Genomic DNA, 14,644 nt, shown 5'->3' with positions numbered 1-14,644 from the left:
GAACATCTGCAGCATCTTATTGCAGATGTTGAAGGACGCCAGCCTTCTAAGGAAGTATAGTCGGCTCTGTCCTTTCTTGCACAGCACATCAGTATTGGCAGTCCAGTCTAATTTATCATCCAGCTGCACTCCCAGATATTTATAGGTCTGCACCATCTGCACACAGTCACCTTTGATGATCACGGGGTCCATGAGGGGTCTGGGCCTCCTAAAATCCACCACCAGCTCCTTGGTTTTGCTGGTGTTCAGTTGTAGGTGGTTTGAGTCGCACCATTTAACAAAGTCATTGATTAGGTCCCTGTACTCATCCTCCAGCTCATTTCTGATGCAGCCCACGATAGCAGTGTCATCAGCGAACTTTTGCACATGGCAGCACATAGCCACGGAAACTGATTCCATGAAGCTCCTGCCTTACTTTAATGCCAGTGGAAGTCTGGAACTCTTTAGCTATGGAATCAGCAGAGCGTTGGCGACATTTACGCACCATGCACCTTAGCAGTCGTCGACACCGCTCTGTGACTTTATGTGGTCTTCCACTTCATAGCTGAGTTGCTGATGCTCCTAAACATTTCCACTTCCCAATAATACCACTTGTAGTTGACTGTGGAATATCCAGTAGGGATGAAATATCATGAACATTCTAATTGCAAAGATGGAATCCTATCACAGTACAAAGCTTGAAGTCACCGAGCTCTTCAGAACGACCCATTTTGTTTCACAAATGTTTGTAAATGGAGACTGCATGGCTAGGTACTTGATTTTATACAGCTGTGGCATTGGGTCTTATTGAAACACCTGAATTTAATAATTAAGAGATGTGTCCCAATACGTTTGTCCATATAGTGAACTTCTGTCCCACTTCTATTATGTCACCTTTATCTTGCTGCCACTGCTTTTAGCCCTTCCACGGTCCACAGAACATATGTAAGACATATTGCCACCCAACAGTACTCTTCTTCCTGTGTGTCCCATTCTCTGTCACCTTCCTAAGGCCACAGTGGATGGTTCTCATGCACAGTAGCTGATTGGTTAAAATAACACCATGTGGTTTTCTTTTTAAGTATAGCATCTCAAAAACAATTTTGTTAAATTAGAAATAGTATATATTTAATAGTAAGCTTGAAAAACAAAACTGAAAATTTCTAATTGTAGTTAATATAGGAAAAAGGAGAACTTATTTAACACCAATATGGTGCAGATTTTTGGTATTATCTGTTAAGTTTATTATTATGGTAAAAATACTAAGATAAATTATTGCTGTTGTTGCATTTAAGATAATGTATTTTCCTTGTGGTCATGCGCTAATGTTGTAAGTTTTTAATGTTTGTATTGCAGTTCTCTTTCAGTTTGCATTTTTTGCATCTTTGTAAATAAAGTATTTTACATTCAAACTTGTGGGCTTATTGAAGACTAACATTATCTGCACATGTTTAATACCATTTATAGCATTTAAACTTAGAAAACAATACATCATAAATTAATAAAAATGTAGCAAAAATGCTTCTCAGGACGTTTACTTCACATTTATTTATACTTACTCTGATAACAGCAAAACACCATTATTTAAAGATTTTTTGATTATCAGGTGCATGATAGGGTGATTAAGGTGAAATGTTTAATAAAGCTATTCTTTTCACAAATATATTTGCTCTACTTCACTGGTAGTTCTAAGATATTTTAGATCTGGTTTAATTTTTTCTTCAGATATTAGGGCCATGGAAGGTCTGTAAATAAAAATTAATTAAATTATATTTTGCATAATTAGTTTTAACCTACTTTGTGTTAATGTCTTATCAAGTGACTTATTTGTGCAAAAATGCAAATGAAATTATGAGACTGCTTTTTTATTTTTAGCTAAAGAGTATCCTCAAGTGAATTTTAACTTGACTAGTGACACACAATTTGGCACTTTGGATGGCTGTTTTAATCACTGAAACCACCCAACTTCATAACAAATCTGCTATGGTAGAGAATGTCAAACCCCATTAGTTGATATAGGTCTCGTCTCACCAGGTTTGTTGCTTTTAATTAGGCTTTATTGCTGACTATAGCCTTGACTTGACCTACTCAAGTCAGGCTGAATTAAAGCTGCTGTCATCCATCTTGAAAAGAACAGTCCATAATAGCATTCTGTGCTAGGGCATTCATATCTCCAAACAATATACACTACTTCTAGTGCAAAATAATCACCCTATAAAGTAATTTATAGACCTTCAATGAACCAGAACACAACAACGAATGAAAAGTTAAATTAATTTTATATAGAAAATATTTGTTTACATTTTTGACAAATAAACCTTTGCAATTAGTCTGGTAACCTCGTTAAACAAACTGTCATCTTTATAAATTGGGGTTGTTAAACCTTGTTCCTTTCATAATTGTACAGCACTGTATTCATAACTCCATTTTGCCTGAGTAATGCAGGGAAGGAGTGAATTAAAGTGAATTGTATGGAAAATTTGTTATTTTTTATGACATATTTGTAATGTAACACACTCAAACCTACTTAATCCAAATCATCAGCCAGAGGCCATTACAGCAGACTCACTTGGGGACAGTTTAGAATTATCAATTTACCTAACACACATTATGTGGGACAAAAACTAGATTACCCAAAGAAACCCATGTGTATGCATAGGGAGAATGTGCAAACTAAAGTACACACAGACAGTGAATGTGAACACGGTTTCAGCACAGGACCCTGGATCCATAAGGGAACATGCTGCCAATGACATATTCATGCATTCTACAAATGTAAGCCATAGACAGTACTTTAAATGTATTTTTAATATAGCATAAATAAACTGAATCATCTTTGTAGCTGTCATGCTACAGAATGCGGATGAGATTCCTAGAATGGATACTGACATATTCACAGGTACAGTAGCAGACAATAAATAACATAATCATTATTCAAGATATTCTTTCAGGTTACTAGTATAAGGTTATTGAGCCTGCCAGTCATAACTATCAATGCACATGCTTGTGACATCAAAATCACTAGTGTGACAGACGACTGGTGTTCTTATACGACCAGGATGCCAAGGAGATGGAAGGACGGGGGAAGGCAGCTTCTTTAGAGAACTACCTTACCCAGAACGCTAGATGGCAGTCCCCCTGGGTTGCAGCAGTGCCCTGGATTTCCACTTGAAGTTCTTTGACTCAGCCCTGTTAGGATCTGTGACAAGAGACAGAGAGAGAAGAAAAGAAGGAATTGCACTTGTTTTTATTGTGGTACTTGTGGCAATGGTATTATATGAAGAGTTTCCCACTTTTAACTTGTGCCCTGTGTCTGTCTGTGTTGGATTTGGGGAGCTGGAGCACCTCCTACTGTCCACACTAGGCTTCCAAATAATAAATATGATTACGTCTCACAATAGAAATAAAGTGAGAGTAATGTCATTCATCCATTCATCCATTTTTTAAACCTGCTTATCCAGAGCAGAGGCACAGAGAAGATATAGCCTGTCCAGGCATTTTAATTTTTTGCATTAAAATGGCAAAAAATATAAAGCACATTATTCCCTTTAAGTAAAGAGGTTTCCAGAGAGAAAAATCTTCTAATAAATCCATAACCTTTTCTCCTTTTTTTTCCTTTACAATATATCGCAGTATAGTAACCTGATACATGTGAGTCAAACTTTTCCCTTAAATAAAAGAGTTTAAAATAATCATGCCCCCTAAAAAATCACCCTGTACTGTTGGTAGTCTTGATGGAATTTATCATTTACTTGGAAAATGATGGATATGCCCAGGGGGAAATTGTTAGGCTATAGCCAGGGTTTCATCTCTGGCTCAAGTGTCTTTTCTTTTTATGTATTAATTTTATTGTCTTTTTAATATTATTTTGTGCTTGTTTCTGTTCATATTTTATTTGTATATGAGTACTGTTTTGTTTATGTTTTACTGTATTATGCTAATTGGGACTTTATCAGTTCTTTATTTTATGTATTTTACTCTCTTTATGTTTACCCGAAGGGTGTGTGGCCCTCTGATATCATAACTGGTAGACCTCTGTTAAGGCACTGGGGAGTGTTTTTGTTTATAATCTGCTGTCTTTCTGTTTTTTTTTAAATTTTGTTTTCCAAATTTAGCTTTTTTAAGCATTTTTCTCTTTTTATCTTTGCTTTATGGACTTTGCTGTGTTTTTAAATTTTGATTTCTAGATCTCAGTCTGGTTTTGTTTTATTTGAGGTTTGCTTTTTAGGCATATCCTACTGGATATTTTTTGCCTTAAGTTTTTGTTCTTGTTTTAGAATATCTGTTAACAAATATTTTAAAATTTTGTCAAACTTTTAATGAGGTTTCACAAGTTCCCCTCCCTTTTTAGCCCTGGCTTCATTTTGGCCTGTTCAGGCCTCAAAGCCTACTTCTTGAGTGTTTTGTCTCTAAGGTTGTTTTTATATTAGTGAAAATGCTGAATATACCTAATTTATTAGCTTTGCTTGATGTGTGCACCTCACAATACTTATCTCTTTTAACCTTTACTCATCAAACATGTCTAAAACACAACAGTAGCCAAGGTCCTGTCACTGTCCTTGCTGGGTTACGGATTAAGTACACAGCAAGAATGCCTCAACAGAGACCAAGGGCCTATAGCTGACCCTGAGTCACTTTCCCCTGAAAGGGCTGCATATCAGAATACCTTAGCAAAGGTCTAGTGCTATTTTGAGAGCTGCACTACTGACAGGATTCATGGATGTGGTTCTTCACAACCAGCTAGCCCGTGACATCTGTTAGATTATTTGTGCAGCCGTTTCAAAGGTAGCTAATAGTTTATAAGTTCCCAAGATCTGGTTGCCTTTTAAGTGAGGTTATTTTTTAAAACATGTTAACTTGCAGAGTCCCAAGTCCCTACCTGACATCTTCTTACAAGCACACTGCACACTGGTTAGTTTATCTAAGCTTAAATTAAAATTATAAACAACCAATGAGTCACTGTCATGTGTCTGCATGTGCCAGGCATCTGTCTGCTAAATGCTTGTCAAAAGAAATGCTAGCTTTAGAAAGAAGTTCACAAAGAATTGTAGCAAGCATAGATAGCGTTAACATCGGGTTTGTTTTCTCTACTGCCGTCACTGCAATACAGGGACTGGATTATGATAAAGGAATATCCCTTCAGGCATTATAGTCGACAACAGGGAACTAAATGCCAAGACACACCTAGATGTGTACCTAATGCCTCAGGTACAGAAGATTTTGGAATCGCTGCACTGGGCAGCCATCTTTAGTATGTTGGACCTGCGCAGTGGGTATTGGCAGGTGCAAATGTGAGAAGGCAGCATAAATATGACCGTGGTCTCCTCTCTAGAAGGTTTGTTTCAGTTCCAGGTCATGCTTTTTGGCCCTAAAGAATGTGGGGGCAAGTTTCCAGCATTTGATGGAGCAAGTCTTGCAAGGATTGATTGGAAAGATACGTTTCATCTATATTTATGATATTATTGTCTTCTCTCCTGCCCTTTACCAACATCTCTGGGATTTCGACCTCATCTTTCAGTGACTGAAGCAAGCTCATCTGATACTGAATGTGAAGAAGTGTCACTTCACTCAACCACAGATTCATTTTTTAGGGCATGTGGTATCGGCCAAAGGAGTTGAAGTTGACCCAGAGAAAACCTCAGCAGTTCAAAACTACCCCCTGCCCTCAGACCTTAAAAATTTCCAAAGGTTTCTTGGGCTTTTGGGCTGGTATCATAAGTTTATCCCACGGATGTCTGACATTGCTGCCCCACTCAACCAACTGAATAAAAAAGACATTTCCTGGAACTGGACCGCAGAGTGCCAGGATACAGTGGACCAACTAAAGGCGGCACGGCAATCTCTGTGGTTGTGGTTGATTACTCTTCTAAATGGGTAGGGCTTTTTGCTTTTGCCAATGCAGACTCAAAAGATCTGCACCATTTAAAAAAATGAGATTGTCACCCGTTGGGGGGCACTCAAGTTCATTGTGTCAGACAGGGGTCTTCAGTTCACCAGCAGCTTAATAGAAAGATTATGTTTAGCCTGGGGGGGTGAAACGAAAATTGATAACAGCATACCATCCCCAAAGCAATTTAACAGAGAAGGTGAATCAGACTCAAAAAACAGTGGTGGCATAATACATTGCTGATCAGCATCAAGACTTGGACAAATGGATTCCAGAACTACAGTTTGCCATCAACACAGTGGTACACGAGGCTTTGAGTGAAACCCCTGCTCTGGTTGCCCTAGGACGTCAGATTAGGGACCCACTTGATCAACTGTATAATCCGCTCCTTTGCCAGATACATCCCAATATCATACACTTGTAACCTTAGAGCAATTACTGAAGAAAGTACAGGCTAGGCTGGTGAGTTCAACCTTAAGACAAGCCTGGAATTATAATGCCCGTCATCAGAAGGCACACTACATAGCGGGTGACTTGGTCTGGGTTAGAACTCATCACCTATCTGATTCAGCTCATAAATTTACATCAAAGCTTGCTCCTAAATGGTTAGGGCCCGCAATTATTTTAAAGCAGCTTGGACCAAATAACTACCGAGTATAGAAGGCGACAAATCCAGAGTCCAAAACAGATATGGTTAATGTAACTAGCATTAAACCATATTTCAGTCCCTCCTTGGGGAAACCTGTGAGTAGGGAACTATGTAGCTAGCCTATATAGCATTAACATCAGGTTTGCTTTCTCTACTGCTGTCACTACAATACAGGGACTGGATAATGATAAAGGAACAACCCTTCAGGCATTATAGTCGACGGCTAAGTCTGAGAGGACCCTGTCGGGTAGGAATTCCAGCTGCCTAAGGGAGGTGTCATGTTTCTATAACGACCAAAGCACGAAATGAGACGTTTTAGCGGGGGGAAGAGGGGAAGAGGACTGAATGTTTTTAATACTGGCATATCTTTCGAACATCGTCCACTTCCCTCTTGGGTGCTGAAGTGTAGCAATCACACCCCTTATAAGGCTATTGTTACAGACTAGGTATAAAAGACGAATTTATTTATATAAACAAAAGAAGAACAAAACATTACAAAAATCACAGAATAAGGTGAAAGGACTTGCCAAAAAAGGCAACCCAAAATAAAGAAGTTTAAACACAAAATCTTAGCTGAAACTACAAACCAGAAGCAAAAATGTAGAATTTAAAAAAACGAGAATAGAACTTGCAATGCATCACTGAAGTATCTGCTTCCAGCTTCAAAACATTGTCAGTCCTTCAGAAGTGACATCAGGTTGGTACAATCTCTTGGGGTGCAACCTACAAAGCACAAGGAACATAAGACAACAAAGAAGCGCAATACAAAGATGTTAAATTATAAACAAAAACATATAAAAAACCCAAAACAATATTAGCAAAAACTACATAATCACAAAAGGCATATGAAATATGATACTCTAAAATAATCAAAGAAGGTAAAAAAAGAAAGATAAATGTAAGCCAGGAAACAAACAACACAGTTATGTTAACTGTGACAGTGAGGATGTCAAGTCATGTGCTAGTATCCAACCTAATCACTATCAACAAAATGGCCATGACCATACTGTAAAAGTGAAAACAAAATGATGTCACTTTCAAAATTATTTATATTGTTTGTGGTCAGGAGAATCACAAAAACAGTCAGAAAACTGCTTTTAAACACACTTTTTCTTGAACTTGTAGAAATAATATTGGAGCCTTTCTTATCTAGTCAAGGGCTTCTCAGAATTAAAAGGACTCAAAAGTGTGTTCCTTGGCACTATTGAGTTACTGTATACAGAGGCAGGACCAGCAGTGTCACACACGGTCTGCAAAATAGAAAAGCATGCCAGGGACGTTCCTGTCACCGTGAGATATAAGACACGTGCTGACCTACAGCTGATCCATCCCTTCAAAACTATGATCTGTCTGAAAATGTGTTTTCTTTGTAAGTAAATTAGCTCAAAAAAGCAATAGCTTAGCCCGTTTGCAGTATTTAATAAAACAGTAATAATAATGCTATACCAAAATAACATTTACAGAACAAAATATATTTGATTACCCTTTTCATATACTTTGGATTCCTTGTTTTTTTCCCCCACGTTTGAGATAAAGTGCCAGATGGTCAACGTGTATGTATACAGAATTTAAAGTCATTTTCGCTTTTCTCCCGGAGTGAGAAGAGTTTAAGTACAGGGAATATAACTTGATGAGGGACAGGAGAACTCTAGATGTCTTAAAATGATATGATTGTCTACTTGGGCTCCACAATATTGTCTATTAAAACAATCCTGAATGTTGCTAATGTTGCCATGTGACCTGTGATTTTACCACCATCTCCTCTATAAAAGATTGTAGCGTGTACTGTATATCATGATGCTCAAAATTTGTGATTTAATTAAAAAAAAATTCTGTGTGTATCAGTTCCTTTTTGTTTCTGAACCTCTAGCTTATTTGTTATGTCAATGCTTTTTAACTAATGCTTTTGACTTTTGATGATCTAAATTTGTTCCTTCTGGTTATTTGACCTTAGTCTGTCCATAACTATCCTTTTGCTTCCTTGCATTTGCGTGCTTTTGGCCATAACATGGAGAGGTTATTCCAGCCATTATTATTTTATAAATACAAAAAAAAAAATGATCACATTGTGCTATTTGGAATGAACTTTGAGTATTCTGCTGCCAAACAGACATTGATATACTATCATGTGATATGTGGGTCACAGACTTGCACAAGAAAAGAGAAAGTGAGTCCAGGTTTCCAAAAAAAAGCAGTTTTATTGTTGTCAAGACAGGAATATGATCAAAGCATTCAATCAAATGGTAGCTGTCACTTCAGCACACAGAAACATAGCAAGCACGCATTGTCATTGATGTCACCCTGCTCAAGCTCCCTTCTTCTGATTAAAAGAACAGATAGTCATCCTCGGAGAGAAGACAGAAAGTGAGCATGCGACCAGGTCAATGGCTAGTTTTAATGGTTCCCAGCAGTAACCAGTGGGCAACAGACAAGTTATACTGGGATGCCTGCGAACGCGCAGATGCACCCAGAGCAGACAACCTGTCTGAATTAACCAAGAGTCGGTGCACAATGCAGTTGGTGGAGTCATCATGGTCTTGAAAATCTCACATTCCCCACCCTCAGCTTTGCTCATACTGGTGTGAACGAAGCGACAGTCTAAGTTGGGCTCGGCCAGACGCAACAGGACATCAGTGTTGACTTGCGCAAACGCAAACGTTTGCGCAGGACGATGGCAAACATCAAAATCAAATGGCTGAAAGCTAATAAACCACCTACTGAGCTAGGAATTCGTATCCTTGTGCCTGTAGAGCCACTGCAGTGGGGTATGATCAATCATTAGGGTAAACCGCCTACCCCACAAGTAATAGTGGAGCGCCTCCACCGCCCACTTGATAACCAAACATTCTTTCTCCATGGTCGAGTAATTCTGCTCCCTGGGAAACAACTTCCTGCTCAGAAACGTGATGGGATGTTCCTCCCCAGTGAAACTCTGAGAAAGTGCAGCCCCTAAACCAAAAGCTCTTGTATCAGTCTGTAGAATGAACTCCTTAGAAAAGACCAGAACTTTGAATGAAAACAAAGCAGACTTAAAGCGCTATATAAATGTAATGAATTATTATTATTATTATTATTAAGTCAGAGAAGGACATTTCAAAATCATCGGTCCAGACAATGCTGGGTTTTTTTCTGCCCTTTGTCAGGTCACTGAGAGGGACAAAATTAGGAATGAACCTCTCGTAGTAGTAGCCAGTGAGTCTGAGGAAAGAGTGAACCTGTTTCTGCATTTCCAGATGAGGATACGCAAGCACCTCACCCACCCTGTGCAACTGAGGTTTAATCAAACCGTTCACCATACAGTACCCCAAATAATGTGTTTTCCGACATCCCCAGTTTTCAATTCTCAAGGTTAGCTGTCAATCCAGCCAGCCTCAAACTGTCAATGACTGCCTGTAGGCAGTCAAGATGCAAACGGCAATCATTACTAAAAATGACTACGTCATTGAGACATGTTCCATCATACGTGGAATGGGGTTGCAGAATCTGATCCATCATCTACTGAAAATTCAATGGTGCATCATGAAGACCAAGAACAAACCATCTGGGGTAGCAAATACGGTCTTCTCACAGCTGTCTCAAAAATCACACTATATTTATGCAGTATATATAGGACAGTAAGGGTTTATTGGCCCAAGAAAACACTACATATGGTTATTACAAGTAAAAATAACAAAGGCTGCAATTAAAAGTAAGAATTTCAGGAGTTTTGTAAAAACTTACTGATATCTTGTGAGCTACAGGTTGTCTAATTTATCTTAAAAGTAACCCAGCAATTTCAGATATTTATTAAATTCTAACAACACAACACATGATTCAATTGAATCAGGTATTGATTATATAAACCCAGTGTGGTAGGCGCACAATTTAAAAAATAAATAGTTTATTGGATGGTAATCACAAATATGGGCGCAGAAGTTGGAAATTACTAAAATAACACACTTTGACAGATATAAAATCATAAAAAATCAATATTATATCAACAAAGCCAAAGTCAGTGAGTAATGATGAGCAAAACAATTTGCACAGAATTGAATTCACAGCAAAAATTGGTGTTGGTGGCTTTTTTGACAAGTTTTTTTCCCATTCTAATAAAAATTTTCTCCGTTTCTTGGAAATTTACTTTTCTCTGACTTGTACCATTTAGGTCTTCACCATGAGCACAATAGTGGTTATTGAACTGTTATAAGAAAATGACAGAAACTGTGAAAATTGAAGACAGAAAATGAAGGGTAACACTCAAAAAGCTACCTGGATATGATGTATAGTTCTTAAAGATCACTTCTTTTAGGGATAGAAGGAAATCAAGTCAAGTGCTTTCTCATCATCTGACAGAGTCAACTAATACTGAAGCACACACTCTGACTCTGCAAAAAAGAAAAGGTCTTATAGGGAATATTGCAGTTATGACTCATTTTTTGTGGAAAGGCAACAAACAGAAAAGGCAACATTATGCAAAAACAAAAAGTGACAAACAGAGGCAGAGAGTCTTATGGAGTCCAAATTTGAAGTTTTTGGCACACAAATGTGGCTTTACGTCAGAAAAAGGAAAGTACATTAATGCCTGTCTGCAGTCTTCTGTGAAATATGGTAGCATCTGAGTCATGGTCTAATGGCACATTTCAGGCAATGGTGTAGAGCAGTGGTCCCCAACCTTTTTGACAGCAAAGACCACTTTATTAGATGCAAATTTTTCCACGGACCGGTTGGGGGGGGGAGTGGGGGGGGCGGTTTTATACACAATTTACATAACATTTTTACTATTATTAAGTTATTAACGTTTGCAACCTGAGATTTTTCTTCTTTTTTTGCATATAACAAAGACATATGCTTTGTATTTGCCATTCCAACAGATTGCACATCACAAATAATTAACACTGTTATCGTTTTTTCGTGTCTGCCGTTTCTATAGGAGGGTGACAATGAGTTAAATTCCGATGGATGTTTTTCAAATGTTGACAAGCAATAAGCAAAAGGAATCACTGAAAACCACAGAAAACAAAAACAGCAAAAAAAAAAAACAGCACGAGGAAAGTTCGAAGAAAGAATTTTTTTACAATGTTTCTGTTTGGGGATCGTTGTGCAAACGTGCACATCTGAGCTGCGACCACAGATCTAACTGCTCTGTGGATGATTCATTCAGGCATTTCAAGGTCACTTCGTTGTAATGAAAGCATCTGCTGAATGTACTTCGTAGTAACGCGATTTCTATAGACTCGTGTCATATGGGGAAACTGTCGGGACCGTAACAATACTTTGTTGTAATACAGTACTCTCTCACCTCGGTCTCTCTCCTCTCTCTGCACCGCTGCAAAGCCCCGCCTGCCAAGAGTTCTGAAAAGTCTGAGTGAGTCGCTGTTGCCGGCAGTTCTCTCGCGGCCCGGCTGTCAGACGGCTGCGGCCCGGTAGTGGGTCGCGGACCGGTGGTTGGGGACCTCTGGTGTAGAGGATCTGGTCAATGGGTTGATGACTGCTGAGACTTGCCTAACCTTCTGGAAAATGATTTATTGAAAAAAAAACATATAACCTTTCAGCATAATAACAACCCCAAACACAATTAAGCTCTACGTGCAGCAGATGTTAGTGCAGATGGAACACTAACTGCATTAGACTGGCCACCTCAGAGCCCTAACCTCAACATAATTGATTGAAGCTATGTGGGATCACCTGGACAGAGAAAAAGAACAAAAAGCATCCAAGGCCAAAAGAAGAGATATGGAATATTTTGTAAGAGGCTTGGTGGAATCTGTCACTGGATTACTTGAAAAAAAATATACAGTAGTGTACCAAAAGATGTTGTTCAATTTTGCATTCTAAGGGAGGTTACCCAAAATACTGACCTGTAAACATGTGACATTCCTGTTACATTTTATTGTATGTTTATTCTAAAGTTGTATGTTTTTGAACATTTCTGTATGTTCTCTCTGGCGATTTACTGTCATTATTAAAAGTTACTCTCTCATTAAATAGCACATATAGGGACCCTTCCTCTGTCAGGGATTTTTTGTTATTTTTGCACCTTGAAACCTTATACCAGCCTGATATTATTATGGCATATACTACATACATATAGTTTACAATTTACACATAACATACTAAGAAATCTAAAGCAGCCTTGTTTCCATCAAAACATAAATTTTTGTCATTTGTGGTTTAATTGTAGAAATCAATTATGTTAACCTATTGCTTCAAGCTTTTATGTATTCCTAGATGTGACCCTCTGGGCTACACATTGGCAGTTTATATGCAGCCTGGCATATCCGAGTATAATTTTATGACAGTCTGCTCATGGCTCAGTGCAGCCAAGAAAAATCCCCAATGAAAGCTGTTCTGTTATTTTTTAGGTCAGGACCATCTTGCTAAACATGACAATATGAATTTATGAAGCTCGAAAAATAGTAAAACAAAGGTGTTTTATCTTACCGAGACACAAAGTCTGCTTCCTTTGTTACACTAATTGCATACATTTCAATCCTCTCTTTGCTGGGCTTATTGTGACAGTTCTCTTTTTCTGTTAGCGATGCACAATAGAAAGTAACATTGATCATCCGGTCAATGGCACACTTCATGCATGCAGCCTGAAAACTTGTACTGATATCCAAGAAAAGGTTACATGTACATATTAAATACATTGTCAGTGAAGACATTTTTTCCACAGTGCATTGTGACTACAGTTTATTCGTTAAACCTGAAGCTTACAACAGGATTAATAATTATAATATATGTATATTAAACATGACAAGAGAAGAAAGGAAGGTTTCCATATTTATAATTTTTATAGTGGCAAAAAAGACATTTTCATCTTCAATTTGGACATAATATTACTAGAAATGCAGCTGTCTGGCTTAATAATATGAGCTTAATGTTCTCCACTTGTAAATAATCTTTCACAAGGTACAATGATAATCTTCAAATTGTCTAGAAATGTAAAAGACCTTTCTTACCCTGATGAACAGCAATGGCGGCTTTTGTGAGATCATCACAGATTTCATTTGAGATGGCATGGTGTTACCATAAAGGTTGCCCCACACCAAACTGCCATATCTATACATATTAATAAAAGGCAAAGCCCTCACTGACTCACTGACTGACTGACTGACTGACTCATCACTAATTCTCGAACTTCCCGTGTAGGTGGAAGGCTGAAATTTGGCAGGCTCATTCCTTATAGCTTACTTACAAAAGTTAGGCAGGGTTCATTTCGAAATTCTACGCGTAATGGTCATAACTGGAACCTGTTTTTTGTCCATATACTGTAATGGAGGAGGCGGAGTCACGTATCGCGTCATCACGCCTCCTACGTAATCATGTGAACTAAAAACAAGGAAGAGATTTACAGCACGAGTCAAACGCGGGAACGAAGGTAAATGACGTTAATTTTTGAGTGTCTTTTAATACTGTGTAAGCATACATATTAACACATGTGCAATTAAATGTGTGCATTTACGGGGTGATTTCTCAGGCTTAAAAGCTCGCCTTTTACTAAAAAGGTAAATGGAAACTGTTTTCATTCTGAAGGGCACAAACCACGTTAGATTTCAGACGTTAAACGCGCAAAAATGTCGGTACACCAGATAAATAAGCGCAACATATTATCAGTTGTATTGTATGCTTACAATACATATAGAAATGTGTTAACTAACTAATATTATGGGATGGTGTTTTTCGACTTGCGCCTTGATTTAAACGATTGCATTTCTTGGTGCGTTTGCATAGCTTATTGTCAATATCTTTACACCTGTTTTTAAGACTTAATTTAAAAAGGTTTTCTTTTGTTCTTAATTAAAATTTAAAAGCAATACTTCACCGCTGCTAAGCCCCTCTAGTGCTGACGTCCAAGGTTCGATTACCGTAAGCAAGTGCAGTGAGTGTGTACGCCTGATGAGCCAAGAATAAGGGGGAAAGACGTGTCGCGTACTCTTTGCATTATTTGACAGTAAACTATTTTCAACCATTCTATGATCTGCTTCTCACAACTGAAGGCACCGTGGCTGATGTTACCTCACTTGCTGGCCAACCATAAGCGTTACCTGGTAGGTAACCAGCCACTCACTTCACTCCCTTACGGGAATCGAACCTCGGACGTCAGCGCTACAGGCAAAGCCCCTAAAATTGCGCCACGGCGTGTGGTT

The sequence above is a fragment of the Erpetoichthys calabaricus genome, chromosome 4 (genome assembly GCF_900747795.2).
Source record: "Erpetoichthys calabaricus chromosome 4, fErpCal1.3, whole genome shotgun sequence".
In the NCBI taxonomy this organism is placed as follows: Eukaryota; Metazoa; Chordata; class Cladistia; order Polypteriformes; family Polypteridae; genus Erpetoichthys; species Erpetoichthys calabaricus.
The sequence above is the reverse complement of the archived record's forward strand: the minus strand, read 5'-3'. Positions refer to the sequence as shown.